Source organism: Hyperolius riggenbachi, chromosome 7, assembly GCF_040937935.1.
Source record: "Hyperolius riggenbachi isolate aHypRig1 chromosome 7, aHypRig1.pri, whole genome shotgun sequence".
In the NCBI taxonomy this organism is placed as follows: domain Eukaryota; kingdom Metazoa; phylum Chordata; class Amphibia; order Anura; family Hyperoliidae; genus Hyperolius; species Hyperolius riggenbachi.
Genome location: NC_090652.1, coordinates 93,135,213 through 93,157,605, shown reverse-complemented (window position 1 = coordinate 93,157,605; position 22,393 = coordinate 93,135,213). Strand labels below are relative to the sequence as shown.

The following is a 22,393-nucleotide window of genomic DNA, read 5'->3' as shown; positions in this document are numbered from 1 at the left end:
CCTCCAGTTGTTAAGGAACTACAAGTCCCTTAATGCATTGCAGGAGTCTGACAGCCACAGACACGACTCATAAAGGCAAATGCATTGTGGGACTTGTAGTTCCATAACAGCTGGAGGGCCGAGTTTGCCCATGCCTGGCCTAGGCTGTTTAGCTATGCGGAATTGTTTTCACTGGCTTCAGTACTCTCAGAAACAAACATTCCACAGAGCTGCACCTGACAGGACTAAAGATGTCACCACCAGTGATAAATTTCAGAATGTAAATCGTGGTGTGGAAAGATCTTATTAATCTAAATTAATGTAGTAAAAAAACAAAACAATTTTATTCATTATGTTATTTTAGTTACAATCCATCCAAAGTGACAAGGACGTGGTTTTCTGCCAGTTTGTGGCACGGGTGGATCAAACCTTGTTGTCACCTAGGTTTTTGGTTAGGTAACAGGGTGGCAGAGGCTCAGAAGAGATGGACCCCAGGATGTGCATCAGGCCCCAGGCACCTGCTTTGGCTGCCTTATGTAGATGAGCCACCTTTGGTTCATGCATTAGTCCTGTGCTAGTGCTGAATGTGCCCTGAAGAGCAAAGTCCACATGCAGTAAGGGGGAAGTCTCTGGGCAGTATGTACTCCAAAAAGGGTTATTTTGCCATGGTTACAAAGAATTGGAATGGTTGCAAAGATGTGAGCTTGCAGTCATCTGCAATGGGGAGTGAAATGGCCAATGCTCTGAAACGAGAGGCTGTCTTTTATGAGGCTGCAGGAAAAGGCTTCCCAGCCAATTAAATGGGACATGAAACGAGTAAAATTGTTTAAAATAGACACATGATGTACCTGTAAATGAATATTACATACTTACCTCGTCATCCGTTCTTCTCAGAAGCTCACCATTTTCTTCTTTCTTCTAGTCCTGACAAGATTTTGTCAGAACTGAAAATATATCAGTTTCTGTCAGTTACAACTGAAAGCACAACTGATGAGCAAGCTAATGTACATGTTTCCCAATGGCTCATGTGGGCGATATTACAGTTTAACAGTTTGCCAGGAAGGTGATAAATAAATAGAGGATGGAGAATTCCATTGATCACAGAGAACAAACAGTACGCGTGAGAGGAGAAAGAGATTGATACGTAGACTACATGGGAGGTAAGTATGACCTGTGTATCTTTATTTTGACTTCTATTTTTCAGTTTAGGTTTGCTTTAAAGGCGCATACTGGGCAGCATTTAGGCACTTTGCTTATGAAGTGGCTGTATATGGGGTTTGATTGTGATCACATCCTGCGCTTGCCATATTCTCCGGTCTTTGTTTATGCCGGCAAAGAGTTAACAGCACAGGTATTCATATTGCTCAGCCGGGCAACTTAATCTTAAGAATCTAATAAAGATGAAGAATGTGAGTGCCTGTGTGGTGCTGGCTGACAGGGTCACTCCCTGGGACAGATGATATACCAAGCGCGGGAGGATTCATTGCAGCACAGCATATCCATCACTGCATAACCCCCGAGTATAAGGAGAGTTGTGATTGTCTGCTTCTGCTCTGTAGAGCTCCCCTTTATGGTGCAGTATGATTGCTGTGAGACGGCATGGCAGCTTAGTAATCAGCATGTTCGCCTTACAGCTCTGCAGACATTAATTCAAACCTTACTATGGACACTCTCTCAGCTGAAAGGAAAACACAGAGCCTTCTATCTTTATTCTAACACATCAAATTAAAGGGCCGCTCCAGCGAAAAAAAGCAAGCAGTTAGAATCTAACAGAACTGACAGGTTTTGGATTAGTCCATCTCCTCCTTGTTTTCAAAATCATTTCCTCAATGGCCGTTGCTAAGTCTAACTGACAAAATAGTGTACAAGTGAGTAGGGAGGCTGGCTGGTATGTTACTATTTTGGCAGTCCTATGGTTTTAATAGATAATTAGATAGATAGATAGATAGATAGATAGATAGATAGATAGATAGATAGATAGATAGATAGATAGATAGATAGATAGATAGATAGATAGATAGATAAAACTGTGTTAAAAACAGTTAAAAATTAAAAATTGGGCATGCTCTGTACCTGACTCTGATACAACTCTGGCACTTAATTTGGCCCGAGGAAGTGAGCATAGCCCCACGAAAGTGGTGCCTGTGCTTAATAAAATTCATAATTATATGAACTTGTTGTTATTGAGGTAAGCCACCTCTATTTTTAGCAGTTTTTAACTCAGTTTTTCCTACTTTTGGCCGCCTCTTACCCCCTTTGTGCTATTCACCCTCCTTTGGGAGGGGTTGTGTTGGTACCTAGTGACTTTGCCATCGATAGGACCTTTTGTTGTTTTTCCCAAGAATGCAATTGCATCCAGCTCCAGCCGGACACCCGAGTGGAGTCGGGTTTATATGGTGGGATGCGAAAGTTTGGGCAACATTGTTAATCATCATGGTGTTCCTGTACAAATCGTTGGTTGTTATGATAAAAAATGTCAGTTGAATATATCATATAGGAGACACACACAGTGATATTTGAGAAGTGAAATGAAGTTTATTGGATTTACAGAAAGTGTGCAATACTTGTTCAAACAAAATTAGGCAGGTGCATAAATTTGGGCACCACAAAAAAAAAATGAAATCAATATTTAGTAGATCCTCCTTTTACAGAAATTACATCCTCTAAAACGCTTCCTGTAGGTTCCAATGAGAGTCTGGATTCTGGTTGAAGGTATTTTGGACCATCCCTCTTTACAAAACATCTCTAGCTCGTTCAGGTTTGATGACTTCTGAGCATGGACAGCTCTCTCTCAATTATATTCAGGTCTGGGGATTGAGATGGCCATTCCAGAATGTTGTACTTGTTCCTCTGCATGAATGCCTTGGATTGTTGAAAGATCCAGCCCCGGTGCAGCTTCAGCTTTGTCACTGATTTGTCACTGATTTCTGGACATTGGTCTCCAGAATCTGCTGATACTGAGCGGAGTCCATGTGTTCCTCAACTTTGACAAGATTTCCAGTCCCTGCACTGGCCACACACACAGCAGGATGGAACCACCACCATATTTTACTGTAGGTAGCAGGTGTTGTTCTTGGAATGCTGTGTTGTTTTTCCTCCATGCATAACGCCCCTTGTTATGCCCAAATAACTCAATTTTAGTTTCATCAGTCCACAGCACCTTATTCCAAAATGAAGCTGGATTGTCCAAATGTGCTTTAGCATACCTCAAGCGGCTCTGTTTGTGCTGTGGGTGGAGAAAAGGCTTCCTCTGCATCACTCTCGCAAATAGCATCTCATTGTGTGAAGTGTGCCGAATAGTTGAACGATGCACCGTGACTCCATCTGCAGCAAGATGATGTTGAGCCTGAGGTCTTCCATTTCCTCAGTATGTTCCTAACTGTGGAAACAGACAGCTGAAATCTCTGAGACAGCTTTCTTTATCCTTCCCCTAAACCATGATGGTGAACAATCTTTGTCTTCAGGTCATTTGAGAGTTACTTTGAGATCCCCATGTTGCTACTCTTCAGAGCAAATTAGTTGAGGAGGGAAACTTACAATTGACCCCCTTAAATACTCTTTCTCATAATTGGATTCACCTGTGGATGTAGGTCAGGGGTCACTGAGCTTACCAAGCCAATTTGAGTTCCAATAATTAGTTCTAAAGGTTTTGGAATCAATAAAATGACAAAATGTATGCACCTGCCTAATTTTATTTAAACAATTATTGTGCACTTTCTGTAAATCCAATAAACTTCATTTCACTTCTCAAATATCACTGTGTGTGTCTCCTATATGATATATTTAGCTGGCATTTTTTATTTTCACAACCAACGATTTATACAAGAAAATCATGATGATTAAAAAAGGTTGCCCAAACTTTCGCATTCCACTGTAGATCTCCACCTGCTTTCAGCGGTTGGTTGCCCCTTGTGCAACCTTCCTTTGGAAGTACCTTAATCCTGTTTTGTTTTCCATCTCTCTTCTAGTGACATACTGCACCATTTGAGCTCTGGTTCTCTCTGTTTTCTTCTTTCTTAATTTGCATATATTCAGCAGTGGTGCCTGGGAGACATCTCGAGCTCACTTCAACCTGAATTATCGCAAATTCTTTCTGTTTTAGGAAAGCAAACTTTTGTTCTTCTTTCTTAGCATGCTTGGTCACCCTACCTTTCAATTACAGTACTATGGTTTTAATGCCTTAGTATATGGCTTCATGGATATAGGTTATTTCAGCTATTGACAATTGTGGTGTTACTGAGTTCAGTCCTTTCTTCTGTATATGATCTGTATTTGATTACTGAGTTTCATGCATTTCATTAGAACTAGATACCTTTTATTTAGGTTGTTTCTTATCCCTATTTTTCTTTTGCCTAATCTCAGCTAAGATGCAGTATATCTCTATGGAACATATATATTCCCCCTGTTTGTGTGGGTTTCCTCTCTTACGCTAAACCACACCTATAGGTTAGTTGTCTTCCTCCCAAACTGGGCCTACATTATGGTGGAGTATTGTGTGGTGTGAGTTGCCCTCTCTGAGGAATGTCTGTGATCTGTAAGTGCTATGGAAAATGTCAGCGCTTTATAAATGCATAATAAAACATTAGAGGATTCTAGAAACCCCCCTACACATTCCTGGCCCTCATTAAATTAAGTTTGCTTTAAAAGTTAAAAAGCAAAACAAAAAAAATGGCTCACAGATGCCTTAAATTAGTTTTGAATATCTCATTGACGTCATCCCTCTAGCTAGCCCACACTGTAATCGTCTTGGGAGGTGAGATGCTGTCTCCACCATTAGCTGCTAGCTGGACACAGGACTACAATTCCCATCATCTTAGCTGTGACTGTTTATTGCCAATTCCTAGCTGACAGAACTGAATCCTGATTGCTCGTCAGTTTTTAGTCATTTTAGCCGTTGGAGGACAACTGCAAGAACAGAGCAACAGCAACTTCCTCCCGTTGTCATCCCAACACAGGAAGTGCGGCCACTTTGACTTACTTTCAGCAGCTTCTGTAGGGAGATCCCAGATAACAGACACGTAAAGGTACAAAATCTTCCTGTTTTGTACCTTTTATTCACATTTCGTCTTTAAAGCCAAACTTCAGTCAAGCCCCTTTTTTTTTTTTTTTCAGTTTAAAATTAGAATAAAAGATTTGGCTGGAGTTGCGATTTAATCATCTTCCCTCCAAAACGTATTCTACAGCGTTGCCTGTGACAACTGTACTAATGTCTGGTGCATCTAAGCCACTGTAGGCCCCTGGAATGATGTGCTTGATCACCCAATGCAGACACACTCTGCCTTTAGCTGCCCATCGATAATACAACCACATCTGTGTAACATGAGGTACTACCTAAAATATCCAATCAAATTCTGTTCAGTCAGTTTACCATGCTACTAAGAGTAAAATTGTACAAAAAAGTTTGTATGTCAAGCCTTGTCCGCATGGAGGGTTTTATAGGTTTGAACCTTGAAATGACCAAGGATTTGAGACACAAACAACTGTAGACGCTTTCTGTTTATCTTGTTTTGGTGCATATGCTGTCTAATTATGTTGTATGGGGAGTACAGGTACATGCTGCCTAATTACGTTGTATAGGGAGTACAGGTACATGCTGCCTAATTGCGTTGTATGGGGAGTACAGGTACATGCTGCCTAATTACGTTGTATGAGGAGTACAGGTACATGCTGTATAATTATGTTGTATGGGTAGTACAGGTACATGCTACCTAATTACGTTGTATGGGGAGTACAGGTACATGCTGCCTAATTGCGTTGTATGGGGAGTACAGGTACATGCTGCCTAATTACGTTGTATGGGGAGTACAGGTACATGCTGTATAATTATGTTGTATGGGTAGTACAGGTACATGCTACCTAATTACGTTGTATGGGGAGTACAGGTACGTGGTGCCTAATTACGTTGTATTAGGTACATGCTGCCTAATTACGTTGTATGGGGAGTACAGGTACATGCTGCCTAATTACGTTGTATGGGGAGTACAAATACATGCTGACTCATTTTGATCTAACATTCAGTACACATGTTGTATGTTATTGTTTCATATGGGTGGTTGTAAGAAAGACATTAGTCCATGTAGGGCTCCTTCCTGTTTTTCTTCTTGTATATTTTCCACAATTATGTTGTATGGGAAGTAAAGGGACATGCTGCCTAATTACGTTGTATGGGGAATACAGGGACATGCTACCTAATTACGTTGTATGGGGCGTACGGGTACATGCTACCTAATTACGTTGTATGGGGAGTACAGGGACATGCTGCCTAATTACGTTGTATGGGGAGTACAGGGACATGCTACCTAATTACGTTGTATGAGGAGTACAGGTACATGCTACTTAATTACGTTGTATGGGGAGTACAGGTACATGCTACTTAATTACGTTGTATGGGGAGTACAGGTACATGCTGCCTAATTATGTTGTATGGGGAGTACAGGGACATGCTGCCTAATTACGTTGTATAGAGAGTACGGGTACATGCTGCCCAATTACGTTGTATGAGGAGTACAGGTACGTGGTGCCTAATTATGTTGTATGGGGAGTACAGGTACATGCTGCCTAATTACCTTGTTTGGGGAGTACAGGTACATGCTGCCTAATTACTTGTATGGGGAGTACAGGTACATGCTGCCTAATTACGTTGTATAGGGAGTACAGGTACATGCTGCCTAATTACGTTGTATGGGGAGTACAGGTACATGCTGCCTAATTACGTTGTATGGGGAGTACAGGTACATGCTGCCTAATTACGTTGTATGGGGAGTACAGGTACATGCTGCCTAATTACGTTGTATGGGGAGTACAGGCACATGCTGCCTTATTACGTTATATAGAGAGTACAGGTACATGCTGCCTAATTACGTTGTATGGGGAGTACAGGTACATGCTGCCTAATTACGTTGTATGGGGAGTACAGGTACATGCTGCCTAATTACGTTGTATGGGGAGTACAGGTACGTGGTGCCTAATTACGTTGTATGGGGAGTACAGGTACATGCTGACTAATTTTGATCTAACATTCAGTACACATGTTGTATGTTATTGCCTTATATGGGTGGTTGTAAGAACGACATTAGTCCATGTAGGGCTCCTTCATGTTTTTCCTCTTGTATATTTTCCACTACAAGCCCTGAACGCTGCCAATGGTTTATGCATTCTGTAAAGTGTTGTAGAACTTGTCAGAACGATATAATTGAATAGAATAAACAAATACACCTATGTTACATTCTTTCACGCTTAGCACAGCTTTTGCCTCTGCTATTTTTGGTGACGTTTATCTTTTGTGGCCCCTGAAAAATGTCTATATTGTTTCCTCCTATATCCTCCCCATCCTGTGTGTGGAACAATCTGAGGAAAAGCGTGTACTGGGTGTGTGCGCCTTGATGGGGAGACACTTTGAAAGGGAACACTTTAAAGTACGTACTGGAAAAACACAGAAAAGTATGTTTAGAGAGGGGCACACCAGACCAGGGCTACTCCGCTGTGTGGGAAGGAACCGTTGCAGTTGTACTTTTGTGGCCGTGACGTCTAAAGTGAACTGGTCACAAATAGACATTCGTAATACTGGGGGTTCTCATTTCACACACTTGTATAATTTACATTTATCTCCCAGGTCCAAATCTTGTCCAGGACACTCTCTGCATGGATTTTATATGTACTCCTTATGTTTGCTTGGGTTTCCTCTGGGCTCTGTGATTTCCTCTCACATCATAAGGCCTGGAACCCACTAGGAGCGCTTTTCTGAGCGCTTTGTGATTTTAAAAGCTCCTGCTAATGTAATGCGTATGTATGGGTGTGCAGGGCTGTGGAGTCGGTACAAAAATCATCTGACTCCTCATTTAATGAAACCTCCAACTCTAAATCCAGGTACCCAAAATCAGTTTATGAAACCACGGACTCCGACTCCAATTCCAGGTACCCATAATTGCTCCAACTCCTTGACTCCGACTCCACAGCCCTGTGGGTGTGATTCCACTTGAGCGATGTGATTTTATAAAAATACCCCATAGCATTGCATTAGCAAGAGCTTTTTCAAATCACTATCGCTTAGAAAAGGCTGGTAGAGGGTTTAAACCCTAAAAAGACACTGGTATGTAAATGGGTTCCCCCCAAAAATGACCTTAGATTGTGCTAGGGTTGTTAAACTATGACTATGGTAGGAAGCTCCTCTGACGGTATTTATTGCTGTAAAGTGCTGCAGAAGATAGACAGTAGACTATGACTATGGTAGGGATTATGGTAGATTGTGAGCTCCTCAGAGGACAGTCAGTCACATGGCTATGTACTCTGTAAAGTGCTGCAGAAGGTCAGGGTCATATAAATACATAAAAATAAGGTATCAGGCCGTATCTTGCAAGATTATACTACTTGCAACAGATATGGGGGGGGGGGGGGGGGGGCACAGAGCAAAGGGTTGGTCTAGGAAGGCTTTGAGAAAAATCACCTCAATGATTTTGCCACCTATCTGGTTTTTGGGTGAGCAGGTGATTAAAATACATTTTTGTTAGCCAAATCATGATTGTTATTAAATGTGAATGCCTTACGGTAACATTTATTGTTGAGCACGCTTTGGGTGCTGTTTAACTGCGTGCGGTCCCCAAGTGGTTAAAGGGTTTCATATACTTTTGGTTAGAAGTAGATAAGATGGTTGAGATATTTCATGAGAAAAACATTCTGAATCAGACCCTTGAATAGTAAAGTTCTTCCACCTCAGAGGGACCCTGTTAAGAGAGGGATACGGAGACTGCCATGTTTCTTTTTAAACAATGCCAGTTGCCTGGCTGTTCTGCTGATCCTCTGCCTCCAATTATTTAAACCACTGACTCAGAACTAGAATAGAGATCAGGTGCTCTGACTGAAGTCTGACTCTGTTATCTGCATACGTTTCAGGTGTGTGGATCAGACGTTGATGAAGCTATGTAAGATCATCAGGACAGCCGAGCAACTGGCAATGTTTAAAGGGAAATAAACATGGAAGCCTCTATATCCCTCTTACTACAGGTTTTCTGGAAAAAGCTAATAAAACTGATTGGTTGGTTAGGGGTTAAGGGGTATACTTTCTGTCTTTCCATTTCCAGCACAATGCGGTACATAAATATCTCCCTCTGTCATTTTCTGGAATTACTTTGCCTTTGTTTGCCTATCGCCACGCCTCACATTACTACATCAGAGCCGACCATCGCCGATTAGAGGGGACTGTGCCTTGCTGATGACAGTAACAGAGCTTTAATACTAAAATAACAAAGTAAGAAAGCTCCTTCCTTGTAAACTCCTTTCATAGCTACAGAAACAAGTTTTTCTGCTAAGCCTCTGCATGGTTGGCTGGGGACAGGTACACCTGGTCATGGTGTATGAAAGCGAAACCAGGCACGACACTTTCCATTTTGGCGGGACACTTTAAAGTGGGCTCCCAGGAAGAATGAGGAGATTTAATTGCTATGTATCCCACTGGAGCAAAGGGCCTCAATAAAGTCCACCGATTCTTTTTCTGAGCAATCTTATCTATCTCGGTCCATGATGTCTTTTGCATTCCTTTTTTCTTTTACCTTGGGGATTCCACCTTAAAGTATACAGGAAGGTGACATGTGACATGATTAGATAGATGTGTATGTACAGTGCCAAGCACACAAATGACTATACTGTTTTCCTTTTTTTCTTTCTCAGCGCCATCCACTATGCTGGCCATATTACAATCCTCGATTAGTTGTTATTTTCCCTGGTGTTCTACCTGAACCTCTCCGACTGTCCTACCACCCACGTATCTTTTTATAGGGAACAAAGCAATCTTATGACAAGGCACATCTGTGTGTTCCCACACAGTCAGTTTTGACCTTGGCCTTACTGCTCAGCACTAAAAATATCCGTTAACAAGTTTTATCTACTTTCCAAACTCATGGAAATTGTGAGTTTTCCTAGAATGTCTCTTATTGTTCCCACAATCCACTCTCACTTTATGTGCAATATTCACATGCACCAGATTCAGAGCGGAGCTGATATTAAAATCGTTATTTGATTGGATACTTTAGGGTCTCAAAAACCGAGACAGATTTTTTTTTCTACTAATTTGAGAAAAGATGTTACCTCTGAATACCAGAGAGCCGTGAGACATGCAGGCACAGTCCAGACAACTGCAGCGGGAAAGCAGGTGGGTTGGGCTCTAGTGGTTTTGGTACAGGGGTGCAGCTTTATCACCTGCTTGGCTGGAGGGCTGGTGCATCTGGCATCTGTTGCAGATTCATCTTTGGCATTGCAGTTGGGCATCTTAAAGAGAACCTGAGATGAAAGAAGTCTCAGGTTTTATACTTACCTGGGGCTTCCTCTAGCCCCCTTGAGGTCGCCATCTTCATTGGGCCGCTCCTGTCCCCTGCTGGACGATCCAATACTCTGGCTGAGTGGCCCTTCATTGCGCTTGCACGGCCTGACTGTGCACTCTCCTGTCGTGTGCCACGGCTGTGCGCGCTCCTGTGGCTAAAATCAGCAGAAATCTTGTCTAATATCGATCACACCACTCCTTTCCTTAAAGTGTACCAGAGACCTTGGAAACTAAAGATTTAATACTTACCCGGGCTTCCTCCCGCTGCATAAACACGTCCGAGTCCCACACTGTTTTCCCGCGGTCTGCCGTTCAACTGTGATTAGCCCCGGTAACTAGCTTAGTTACATCCAGTCTGGGTCTTCTGCGCATGCGCGGACTTCTCTCCAGCCAGAACCTGCTCTTTTGTACACCACACCATCATCCCTCCTTCTTCTCCCTTTACAGAATGGGCCACTCAGCTGTAAACTTAGTGATGTGTCTATACAGCACTTAGCCCCGAACTGCTGCTGGATGGATCCAGTCCCCATCCCTGCAGGCAACAGTCATTGTGCAAGTTTACGCACCTTTAGTCGTGTGCACTTTTAGAAGTAGGCCTATGAAGGGCATTAGGCATGTGGCCAGATTTTTGGCACTGCATTTCCGGCTGCAGTTGTGTTTGGGCACAGCGCCTTCTGAGCTGGCAGATGGTGCGTTTGAATTGCTGTCTGGAATAGGGCTTTGAAGAAGTCCTGTTCATATTTAGCAGCACCGAGCTGGAAGGGCTGCCTTTCACCGGTGCGATCTTGTCTTCTGCTGCACTGGCTGGATAACAAACCCCGTCTTTAATGTCAATATTGAAAGACTCTGTGGCTTCCATAATAGCAGTTATTAATTCAGCTCTCCCCCTCAGGACCTGCTGATTAATCTATTTAAGGTCTTTAAAGCTCCATTTTGTGTTTGATTTGCGCTCTGTGACGTTCTGCGCTCCCTATGGGCAGATTTGTCTTGGATTAATGTGCGCAGCGCACTCGGCGCGACCTCGAGAAGATGGATAATGTTTTAAAGGACCAGACTGATCTCTCTATGAACAGCGTATTGTAAAATGTCAGGAGGAGAGCCCAGTAAGACTCTGTTATAAGATAAATGGAAGTACTTCATTAAACATTAAGCAGCCCAACTACAAAATTTTCACACTTTGCTTGAATCACAGACGTACGTCAGCTGTACCAAATGACATTATTAATAAGAGCTACGTGCCTCTTCTTTACCATTAGTAGAAACCCTACCGGACGATCCGGCTTTTTTTCCAACATGCGCTATTTTTCAGTCCGTCCCGGTGCGGCTGCGGACCCGGGCCGGATCCTGACCCGAACATGCGGCCCATGCTGTGCAATGAGAAACGGATGTTTCTCATCACACTGGCAATAGGACCGGATGCTTCCAGCACCGGTCCTATGCCACTTGGGGGGCCCGGACTACACGCCGGTATCCCCCATGCTTGCGGTGCCTTTCTGGCACTGCAATGTATCTAGTTCCGGCTACTTTATTGTAGCCGGAACTGATACATTCCGGATCCGCAACTGGTGGCAACTTGTGGCCACCGCAGAGACCCGTACGGTCTCTTTGCGGCCCCCGGACACTTGCGGACTCGAACCGCAAGTGTGAATGGGGCCTAACCCCTCTTATCATTTACCCTTTCCTGAAGTCTAATCCTAGTTTCCTTTTACAGTATAAATGAAATGTTGCAGCTACGTAGCAATCCCTGCAATCTCAGATCCGCAGGTTCTAATAATCTAGTCATACTCAGAGTCCACCTGAAAACGTTTGGTGACAAAGCCTTCTGTCATGCTGCTCCTACATTATGAAGCTTCTTACCTCAGGTGATCAGGACAGCTCCATCTCTGGATGTGTTTAAATCCAGACTGAAAACCCACCTGTTCAGTTTTGCGTTTGCAGAAATATAATTATATCCTCTGTGTTAATACCAGGGCTGTGGAGTTGGTACAAAAATCTTCCGACTCCGACTCCTCAGTTTATGAAACCACGACTCCAACTCTGACTCCAGGTACCCAAAATGGCTCCGACTCCTCGACTCCGACTCCTTAGTCTAATACTTAACAGGGCTGTGGAATTTGTACAAAAATCATCCGACTCCCGACTCCGACTCCTCAGTTTATGAAATCAACAACTCCGACTCCTCGACTCCAGCTCCGACTCCACAGCCCTGGTTAATACTTCCTGCTACCACCAATTACTGAATCTGAGAGAGCGTAAGTGCTTTGAGTCTTATGGGAGAAAAGCGCTATAGAAATGTTATTGTAGTATAGCTTTATCTGAAAGGGAACTATGCACAAAGTTTTAAAAACTTCTGAAACAAACCCCCCCTCTAGGAAAGGGGGGGGGGGGGGGTGTTTATTGTGTGGGCTTATTGAGGTTCAGCAGGCAATTACTTATTTATGGGTCAGCCAGGGCAGTGATAGCCTATGTCCCTGGCAGCCACAATGCATGGCGCGAAAATTGATGTGAATACATCTCCTGACCTGCGGCGGTAAGGGACACAGGAAGTCACCGCGGGAATTTCAAACTGCGGCAAAGGGACACAGAAGATGGAGGCTTCCATTTGGACTAGGGGTAGGTAAGTGAAAGCACGTTGCCCCCCCAAAGCCCACACACTTAACGTACCTCCCTTAAGAGGAACTGTAGTGAAAATAACGTAATGAATAAAATTGCTTATTGTTTACAATATTCATTTATAAATCATTTCCTTAGAGTTTACCCATTGTAAACTCTTCCCTCACCCCGATTTACATTCTTACATTTATCTCAGGTGGTGACCTCTTTAGTCCTGCCAGGCAGAGCCAGAACAAGGTCCTCCGGCACCCAAGGCTGAGACACCAAAGTGCGCCCCTCACTCCATCCCTCCCACCCCAGCCGTCACACACTGATTGCTATTAGACTAAGAGGCACCCCAGGACCCCCAACACCTTAATCTCTAGTTATCTGGCTTGCAGTCACTGCCATGTATCCACTTTTTTTATTTCTCTCGGCTTCAAACACAGTAGGGGAATGATAGCTGAGTGAATTGTGCGCCCCCTCCTACACTGCGCCCTGAGGCTGGAGCCTCTCTCGCCTCTGCCCCGGCATGCGGACAGGTTATGTCTATTCATAGAACTCTCAGAAAACAAACATTACCCAGAGTGAGATACTGTATGCTTGGGAGTTGGAAACGGCCAATAATTTCCTACAATGCAACGCGGTTCACAGACAGGAATTATCACGGTCATGGTCCTGACATCACACTGTGGGAGGGGTTTCACCACAATATCAGCCATACAGATGTCCCTGATGATCTGTTTGAGAAAAGGTAAAGCTTTATTGTGAGAAAAGGGGCATCAGCTACTGAATGGGATGAAGTTCAATCTGAATTTAAAGTTCTTCTTTAGGAGGTGGGTCGTTAAGATGTTTTCTGCACTTAGGAGCACCCAGGTGCTCCATATATTTTAAGCTGAACTTTTCACACGTATAGAATAGATTGCAATTCTGCTGACTATAGTTCTGTTTCAAGAGGCCCATTAAGTCACAGCAGCAGACAGAGGCCTCCTGTCGCATCTTTTGTCTCACTCAAGTGGATGAGAACATATTCCGCTATTCAGCTGGCCCTGGAGAGCCACTCTCTGCCTGATGCACAGAGCCTGCTCTGTTTTCACAGCTGATTGTGACCTCTTAGCAAATGATTTACAAGAGACATAAGCTCCCTTGTGTATCTTGGCGGCGTTACAGCCCCATCAGTCACACACGCGCAAACACACACACACACACACAGGTACAGATGGCTTCTGTGAGAGGCACCTTAGCAGGTACGCCAGCTACAGTAGCATCTAGGATCTCTCATAGGCGGCCTAATGAGGCAAACATAACGCACTTTATTGGCATTGCAATAAAATGGTTGGAAAACAGAATTTATTGTGTAGCAGGGATGGAAGCAGGAAACATCTGGTGAGTACAGTGCGCTGATATTGAAAGGATTGTCCAATCAAAAGTGATTGTATGGTTGTGCTGTACTGGACATCAGCGAATCACAGTACGTTAATGAATCTCTGCAGTGTCTCAAGTTACAGTGAGCCTCCACAGAGAACCAACTATCAGTGCATTTGTGTAGAGCCTCAGAAATGGACTTCTGTAGATTACAAATACCAGTGTATCTTTATACAGTTCTTAATTCAGTTAATTTTAGCAGATTACTATATCTTAAATGAATCCTCCTAGTGTACCAAATCTCAGTAAACCTCTTAAGCCTCGTACACATATAACAATGGCTGAGGTGACCGATAATGACCACCTCAGCCAATAATCAGGCATATGTACACCAGCCCCACCCATCCCCGACTGGCGACACACGACCCACCTGGCAGATCAACTCAACCCAGGCGACGGACAATCGTTTTGTGCACGCCGCTCCCCCGCATGATCTCATGCCGCTCTGTCATCCCTACAGCCCCCATCCATCCCTCCCCCCGCATAGCAACTTACCTTATAAATCTTAGCGGATCTCTGTACAGCAGCAAGTCTTAGTGAATCTCTGCAGAGTATCACATCTCAGTGAATCTCTGTATAGCAGCGAGTCAGTGAATCTCTGTAGAGTACCAAATCTCAGTGAATCTTTGTAGAGTACCAAATCTGATTGAATATTTGCATAGCAGCAAGTCAGTGAATCTCTGTAGAGTACAACATCTCAGTGAATCTCTGTACAGCAGCAAGTCAGTGAATCTCTGTAGAGTACAAAATCTCATTGAATCTCTGTACAGCAGCAAATCAGTGAATCTCTGTAGAGTACCAAATCTCAGTGAATATCTGTAGCGTACCAAATCTGATTGAATATTTGCATAGCAGCAAGTCAGTGAATCTCTATAGAGTACATATCTCAGTGAATATCTGTATAGCAGCAAGTCAGTGAATCTCTATAGAGTACATATCTAAGTGAATCTCTGTACAGCAGCAAGTCAGTGAATCTCTGTAGAGAAATCTCAGTGAATATCTGTAGAGCATAGTAGCAAAAAGGTTTCTGTACTGTGTTAGCCAAACAAATTAAGTAGGAAGAAAAAAAAACAAAGTTTTGTAATACATTTTAATTGCTAACTGATAAAGTTAAATGATGTAAGCTTTCGGGGATCTAGTCCTCTTCTTCAGGCATATTTCCAGATGTTAGCTGAAGTAAAACACAGTTGTGTTGTTGTGTTTACTATTTAACTGCATCATTGTTTTACTTCAGCTAACATCTGGAAATATGCCTGAAGAAGGGGACTCGATCCCAGAAAGCTTGCATATTTTAACTTTATCAGTTAGCCATTAAAATGTATTACAAAACTTTGTTTTTTTTTCTACCTACTTAATTTGTTTGGCTAACACAGTACAGAAACCTTTTTGCTACTATGCTTATCCATTAAAAGGTATTACTTTTACTAGACTTAGTTTTTTTTCTATCTACTTCATCTGTAGAGCTGTAAAGCCTCATCTACACGATTAGCCACCGGATCGCCTCTTCCGCGTGCCCGCCGCGTCCCCACTCGCCGCACGTGCGCTGGATTCGATTCCCCGATCGTCCCCGCCGGCACCGCTTATCTTCCGCTCGATTCCCTGCCATTGTCTCCTCGCGGGGAGCGAGCAGGGAATCGGCGGTGGGGAGATCCGTCCTGTCGGATCTTATCAATCGAGCCGCATAAGTGGCTCGATTGATAAGGAACATCGCCGCCGCATCTACGCGTGTAGATGCGGCTTTAGTCTCAGTGAATCTCCTCAGGGCTCTTTCACATCTAGAACGCGTGCAGGAGCCGTTCTCCTGCACGCGTTATATGCCTGTGGCGTGTCGTCAGGATTTAGCGGTGCGACGCAATCATTGGCGGTAGTAATTAATTCAACCCGAAAGGAAAACGCCAGCTTCCGACGATTAAAAGCTCCCCGGGTGTGAACCGCAACGCATCGAAACGCAGCGTCAGGTGTGAAAGGTAAAATGAAAGTCTATGGACTTTCATTTAACCCTGGTTAACGCAAAGTTTCGACTTTGCGTTAAACCGCAGAAAATGGGCTCTGGTGTGAAAGAGCCCTTAGAGTACCAAATCTCAGTGAATCTATGTGAAGTAGAAAGTCTCAGGGAATCCCTGGAAAACCGAGTAAAGCACAGTGAGTTCATGAAGTGGAAGACCTTCACACTCTGTGTATTATTGCTTCTCCCTACATTCCAGCATCCTCAATACTGTCTGACGTGTACTGTTTTAATTAACTTGTGTAATTCAAACAAGATGGTTGCTCTGACACAAATGTGTTATTTACAATCCCCCTAAATTAAAGTGTGCAGAACGCGATCGCCTTCTACAAGACAGGTTCTCTTTAAGATGTTTTCGTTTTCAGCAACTTTAGATCCAAACACGAAGAGCGATTTGCAAAGCCAGCTAAATCCCAACATAATTAAATTATTCCTGCAGTCCCCTTAGTGCTCGGCTGAAGTGCGTTATGTCACTGACACGGCGGGCTGTCACACGCGGGGTTAACGAGGAGCGGAGATTACTGGACGCTTGTATAAATTACAAGGCTGCGAGGATGAAAGGGAACAATTGTATATGTGAAAAACAAGCCTGTTCCCGGCCTGGATGGCGCTCATTTCATGGACTGACTGCAAGGTCACCTGTGCTGCACAATTCATCATGTTTTCCTAATCTCTGCCTTCAGTATATATAATCATTAACCCCACCATTGCTGGGGACAAAGTGTGAGGCTACATTTTCTATAATACACCTCAGATGAGCAAAGTTTGGAAAACCATACCTCACAAATTTTCAAAATAAGAAAGACGGACACCTTAAGACATTCCCCTGCCACGCCCCCACTACGCCCCTAGTCAGGCATACCATAGAGAATGCATGAGCAAAAGTAGTAGTTAAATCATTCAATCCACACTAGTCCTTTCTAACATCATTCGTTTTTTTTTTTTGTTTTTTTTTTTTCATTTTAAAGGGGAACTGAAGTAAGAGGTATACGGAGGCTGCCATATTTATTTCCTTTTAATCAATACCAGTTGCCTGGCAGCCCTGCTGGTCTATTTCTCTGCAATAGTATCTGAATAACACCAGAAGCAGATCTGACTTTAAAGTCTGAAACACCTGATCTGCTGCATGCTTGTTCAGGGGCTACAGCTAATAGTATTAGAGGCAGAGGATCAGCAGAGCTGCCAGGCAACTGGTGTTGCTTAAAAGGAAATAAACATGGCAGCCTCCATATACCTCTCTCTTCAGTTCCCCTTTAACATTTGAAAATATGAAATATATCAATTTACTTGATGGGGATAAAGTTTAGAATCCTTTAAACACATTTTTTTTCTGTAGAAAAATACATATATTATCACAAATCTGTATATGAGTCTTGAAAATGATGAAGAAAGAGGTTCAGAGGGATTGTCCCTCCAAAAGAGTGATTGACCCTCCAAAAGAGGGACAGTTGGGAGCTATGGGGTGTTTGTTTGTTTAGAAGGTCCCCCTACTGGTTTGACAGGCAAGTTGAGGGTGAGTTTACACTTATGCGGTGCAGGGCAGCCTGCCACGGGATCACCGCACCACACAAATTCGTTCTTCATATTGCCCTGCAACAGTGTATGTCGTCAGGTTTATGTGCATAGGGCCGCCCCCATTCTGTGACGTACTTCCTGCTGGACAGGAAGTATGTCGCCGGGATTCCTGTTGGTCCTTGCACTCCACATCCCACCACTTCTGTCCTTACAATTCCTGTGTCGCCATAGACTTGCATTACTGCATAATCCGTGAGGTAGGCCCGGATCATGCGCTAGTGCACTGTTGACTACTGCTGTCGCACCGCATTGCTTTGTAGTAAGTCTAAAGTCTAAAAGTCTCCTTAGACTTTCATTGACTTAGCAGCCTCTTGCGGTAAAATTGCTTACCGCCAAGCCATAGTGTAAAATGGCTCTTTATAGGCAGGAAAGTATCTTGCTATACTGGTGTAATTAACAAGTTTTTACATTACAGAAGTCAAGCATTATCATTTCTTGAGCTACATACAGATTCTCAGTTTTTGTCAACCTGAACACCCATTAAGAGATTGTTAGGGCAACAGTTTTTGGAAGGAGTGTTGTATGGGTATATCTGATTAGCTTTTTCTGTTCTATGGAGAAAAGGGAGGGCCAACGAGCAAAAGGCAAGTAAGCTTTGCTCTACTGCACTAAGAACGTTGCTTCATGGATACATTTGACCGACTTCAGCCAGAAATCGATCGAATCTTTGAGTGAGCGTGCTTGTTGTGGACTGATTTTCCTCTGATTCGATAAAATCATTGAATTGGATGGTCGATCAGTCCTCAAAATCGTTACATGTAAGGGCACGGTTTACTCTTTTGTGATATAAATCCCAGCTCTCTGATCTGTTTACTGTTTACCAGCCTGAGCTCTCTTCCTCTTCCTTTCTGTCTATGCCTAGACCAGACCAGACATGTTGATAGGTGATCACAGATATGGGATTCGGATCACAGTGATGGGCTGTTTGGAGGCCAGAGGGAGAGGTAGGAGGAGCTAACGGAAGCCACAGGGCTCCTATAATGTAGTGTACTGTAAACAACAGGTATTCAAGGGAGTCCTCAGATTTCTACATGGATTTGGACCATATCCTATTTATTTGGCCTTGGCAGAAATCTGACTGTCCTGAAAGGACTTTTGGTAGAACAATATCAGCCAGCAACAGTCCTACGTTATTATTTTGCTGTAAAATGCTGTTTTTAGGCCGACATTAGCAGAACAGCAGCTGGAACTCACTATGAACAGCACAAGCAGATTTCTCTTTTCCGTTTGCTAGAAATCGGGCTTACCCCATGTGGGTGCCGCGGATCAGAAGGTCATCTGCTGCTTGGCGGTACTCCTTAGAAAGGCTAAGATAAATGGTGGTGGGGGGGGGGGGGGGTCTTGCTGATGTCTCCCATCCATTCCACACGTTCTCACACCCCCAGTGCCTGGCTGTATAAGATGCTACAGGCCGCACAACACGCTCAGTGTGTCCCAGGCCTCTTCTGTGGGAGTACAGCATGGAGAATGTTCTCCTCTATGGAGCTCACATTCCACAGATGCTCCATTAAAGTGTCTGTCCACATTAAACTGCTTCTTCAGAGTCAGGATAAACCAGCAGGCCAGCATACAACATAGCTGGATCTGTCAGTTTTTACTGATGTGGTAAAACAGACAAAAAAGTAAGTTTTCCACTATAGTGGGGACACAGCCTTAGCTACTCTCCTGAGGAAGCTGTTAAAGTGTACCGGAGCTCAGGGAAGGGAACTAAAAAGATTTATACATACATGCGGCTTCCTCCAGCCCCATAAGCTCCGATCGCTCTCACGCCGCGGTCCTCAGTCTTCTGCAGCGCCGGTACTGGGTCCCAGCACTTCCGTCAGTCGGAGCCAGTCTGACGTAAGAGAAGTGTGCCCTCTACGTATCTCTCCGGCAGCTGCTGGGGAGATATGCATAGAATGCACTTCTCCTGCGTAGACCGGAGCCGACTGACGGAAGTGCTGGGACCCGGTACCAGCGCTGCAGAAGACTGAGGACGGCGGTGTGGTAGCAATCAGAGCTTATGGGGCTGGAGGAAGCCGCAGGTATGTATAAATCCTTTTAGGTACTTGAGCTCCGAGTCCCTTTTTTAAAGGACCACTCCAGCGAAATAAATAAGCAGTTAGAATCTGACAGAACCGACAGGTTTTGGATTAGTCCATCCACTCATGGAGGATTCTCCCGGTTTTCTCTGTTTTGAAAAGCATCTGAACAGCAGCTGCTAAGTCTAACTGCCAAAATAGTGTGCAAGTAAGTAGGGAGGCTGGCTGGTATCTTACTATTTTGGCAGTTAAACTGCTGCTCAGGATATGAAAACAAAGAAAACCCTGAGAATCCCCCATGAGGAGATGGGCTAGTCCAAAACCTGTCTGTTCTGTCAGATTTTAACTGCTTTTTTTCCAATACAGTGATCCTTTAAGTGCAGTAGTTTACGTTCTATCTCTTATACAGTAAATATGTTAGTAACACTGATTGTGCCTGCGCTATCGTCTCGCCGTTTTATGGAACCAACCGTCTACAGCTACAGTCCTATCCAGGTAATCTATGGATTTTCCTCCTTATCAACTCAAACAAGAGATAGCACCAGTACTTGGAACCCTATCAGGTGTCTATAGAATACAGGTGAGCACACGCTGCAGGAAACTTGGCTGAGAATGCAGAATGTGTACCGGCGTCTCCTGAGTTTGCTCAGAGACCACTAATGTTGGATCTTTAAATAAAAGAGTCTTCCGAAAGCATTGTTCCGTTCCTTACACTTCTTGCCAGAAGCCACTCCTTCGTATGCTGCATGTTGTTCCTCCTCCCCTTTCCAAAGCAACAGACTCCTCCCTCTACTATAGCATAGTGAGGCGTCTGTTCAGTGCTGTACTGTACTTGGCCCCTGAGCTTGCCCAGATTCCTGATGAAAATCTGTTTAAGGCAGGGTCAGAAATCACAATTGCCACTCAACTAATGTATTTCAATGACAATGAATTTTATTTCAGATAGTCTGCGAATTTGCCACTGAATTTAAAATTCGGGTGTCAGGTCTACTTATTTCTTTTTACGATTCATGTTTTAATGCAAGTCAATGGGAAGGCAAAAAAATTGCATTTCATACAAATAAAAAAAAATCTCATTTGATTTTTCAGTTAATGATTTTTTTTTTCTCTGAACTCATGACCTCACACTTTTCAGTTAGAGGCAGTACCTCTGGACCATCTCATTTGACCAGTGAGATTTATTTGCATGTAAATGAACTTCACTGGTATTCACAGTTCAAACTTTCGCATATAAAAATCGCAAAAAAACACACACTAGTGTTTGTTTAAAAAAAATAATCGCAAATGCAGAATCTTAGAGAGCACGTAGATATTGCAAGGACAAGCCTGAATGGTCCCCATCTAAGGGCCCTTTTCTGCTAGTTGCGATTCTTTCCAAAAATCGGATCACTCATGTTTTGCGGATCGGAACAGTACTGCGATTAACATGTAAAATGCGGCGTTGTTTTTGCAATCGCCGGCCTGCCACATTTTGTTGCATTTGCGTTCCTACAGGAGTGCGGCTATGAGATTTCCCCCCATGATTCCACAATTCAAATTGCGGAAATAGGAAGGCAATTGCGTTACTTAGTGGGAATGGGTCCTTAATGAGGAACTTTACTCAAGGATTGAACCTCATCCCAATCAGTAGCCGATTCCCCCTTTCCCACGACAAATCTTTACCTTTTCTCTAATAGATCATCATGGGGGTCTGTATGGCCGATATTGTGCTGAAACCCCTCCCACAGTGTGATGTCATGACCATGCTCCTGACAGTTTGCGGTCTGTGAACCTTTAAAGCATTGTTGGAAATAACAGCTTTTTCCAACTGCCAAGCAACCAGTATCTCCCTCTGTGCATAGAACTCTCAGAAACGAACATTTGGCTCACTTTCCTCTGATATCCCTGAAGGAATCAAACTACTAGCAGAGTGTGCCAAGTTATGGTGAGTGGAAGAACATTGTGATAAGGTAAAGTCAGAAGTTCTCCAGAAGAGTTTTACATTGAGAACACACAGCTGTTACTGGAAGTGCTATTTTAACTTTTTTTTTTGCTTGTTTTTCCACACATGTTGCCTTCATCAGCTCTGACTTTTGAAGATAAGCAGTGCCCATAATGGCTTGCCAAGTTATCTGACAAGCAGGATGGTTGTACCAGGCCCAGGGCCTGCCTCCCAGCACGGCCTCACACAAATCACACAGCAATGGGTTAACCCCGAGTGGCTAAACTGACGTCAGCTGACTTAAACGTACAATTTCCTCTGAATAGGCAAACAGCCCACGTGAACTTTGTGACCGTGTGAACCTCCAGGGACGCATGTATGTGCATATGCTGTGTGTAATGTCCCCGTTACCGGGCTGCAGGGGGAGGACAGGAACACACAGCAAACTGGTTTATTCCCCGCTTCCAGCCACTGAGAGAGAAGAAACCAAGAGACAAATCTCTGTGTGATCGAATCTGATTAGAGAGAGATCTGTCGGCTGCTCATACACTGCAGGCCGTTTC

The 22,393-nt window shown here is 43.7% G+C and overlaps 1 protein-coding gene across 1 annotated transcript in view; it reads left to right on the top strand.

The window, feature by feature from the left end:
• NHERF2 (NHERF family PDZ scaffold protein 2) overlaps positions 1 to 22,393 on the top strand; it is a 138,570-nt gene that overhangs the window by 82,007 nt on the left and 34,170 nt on the right. The window lies entirely within an intron of this gene.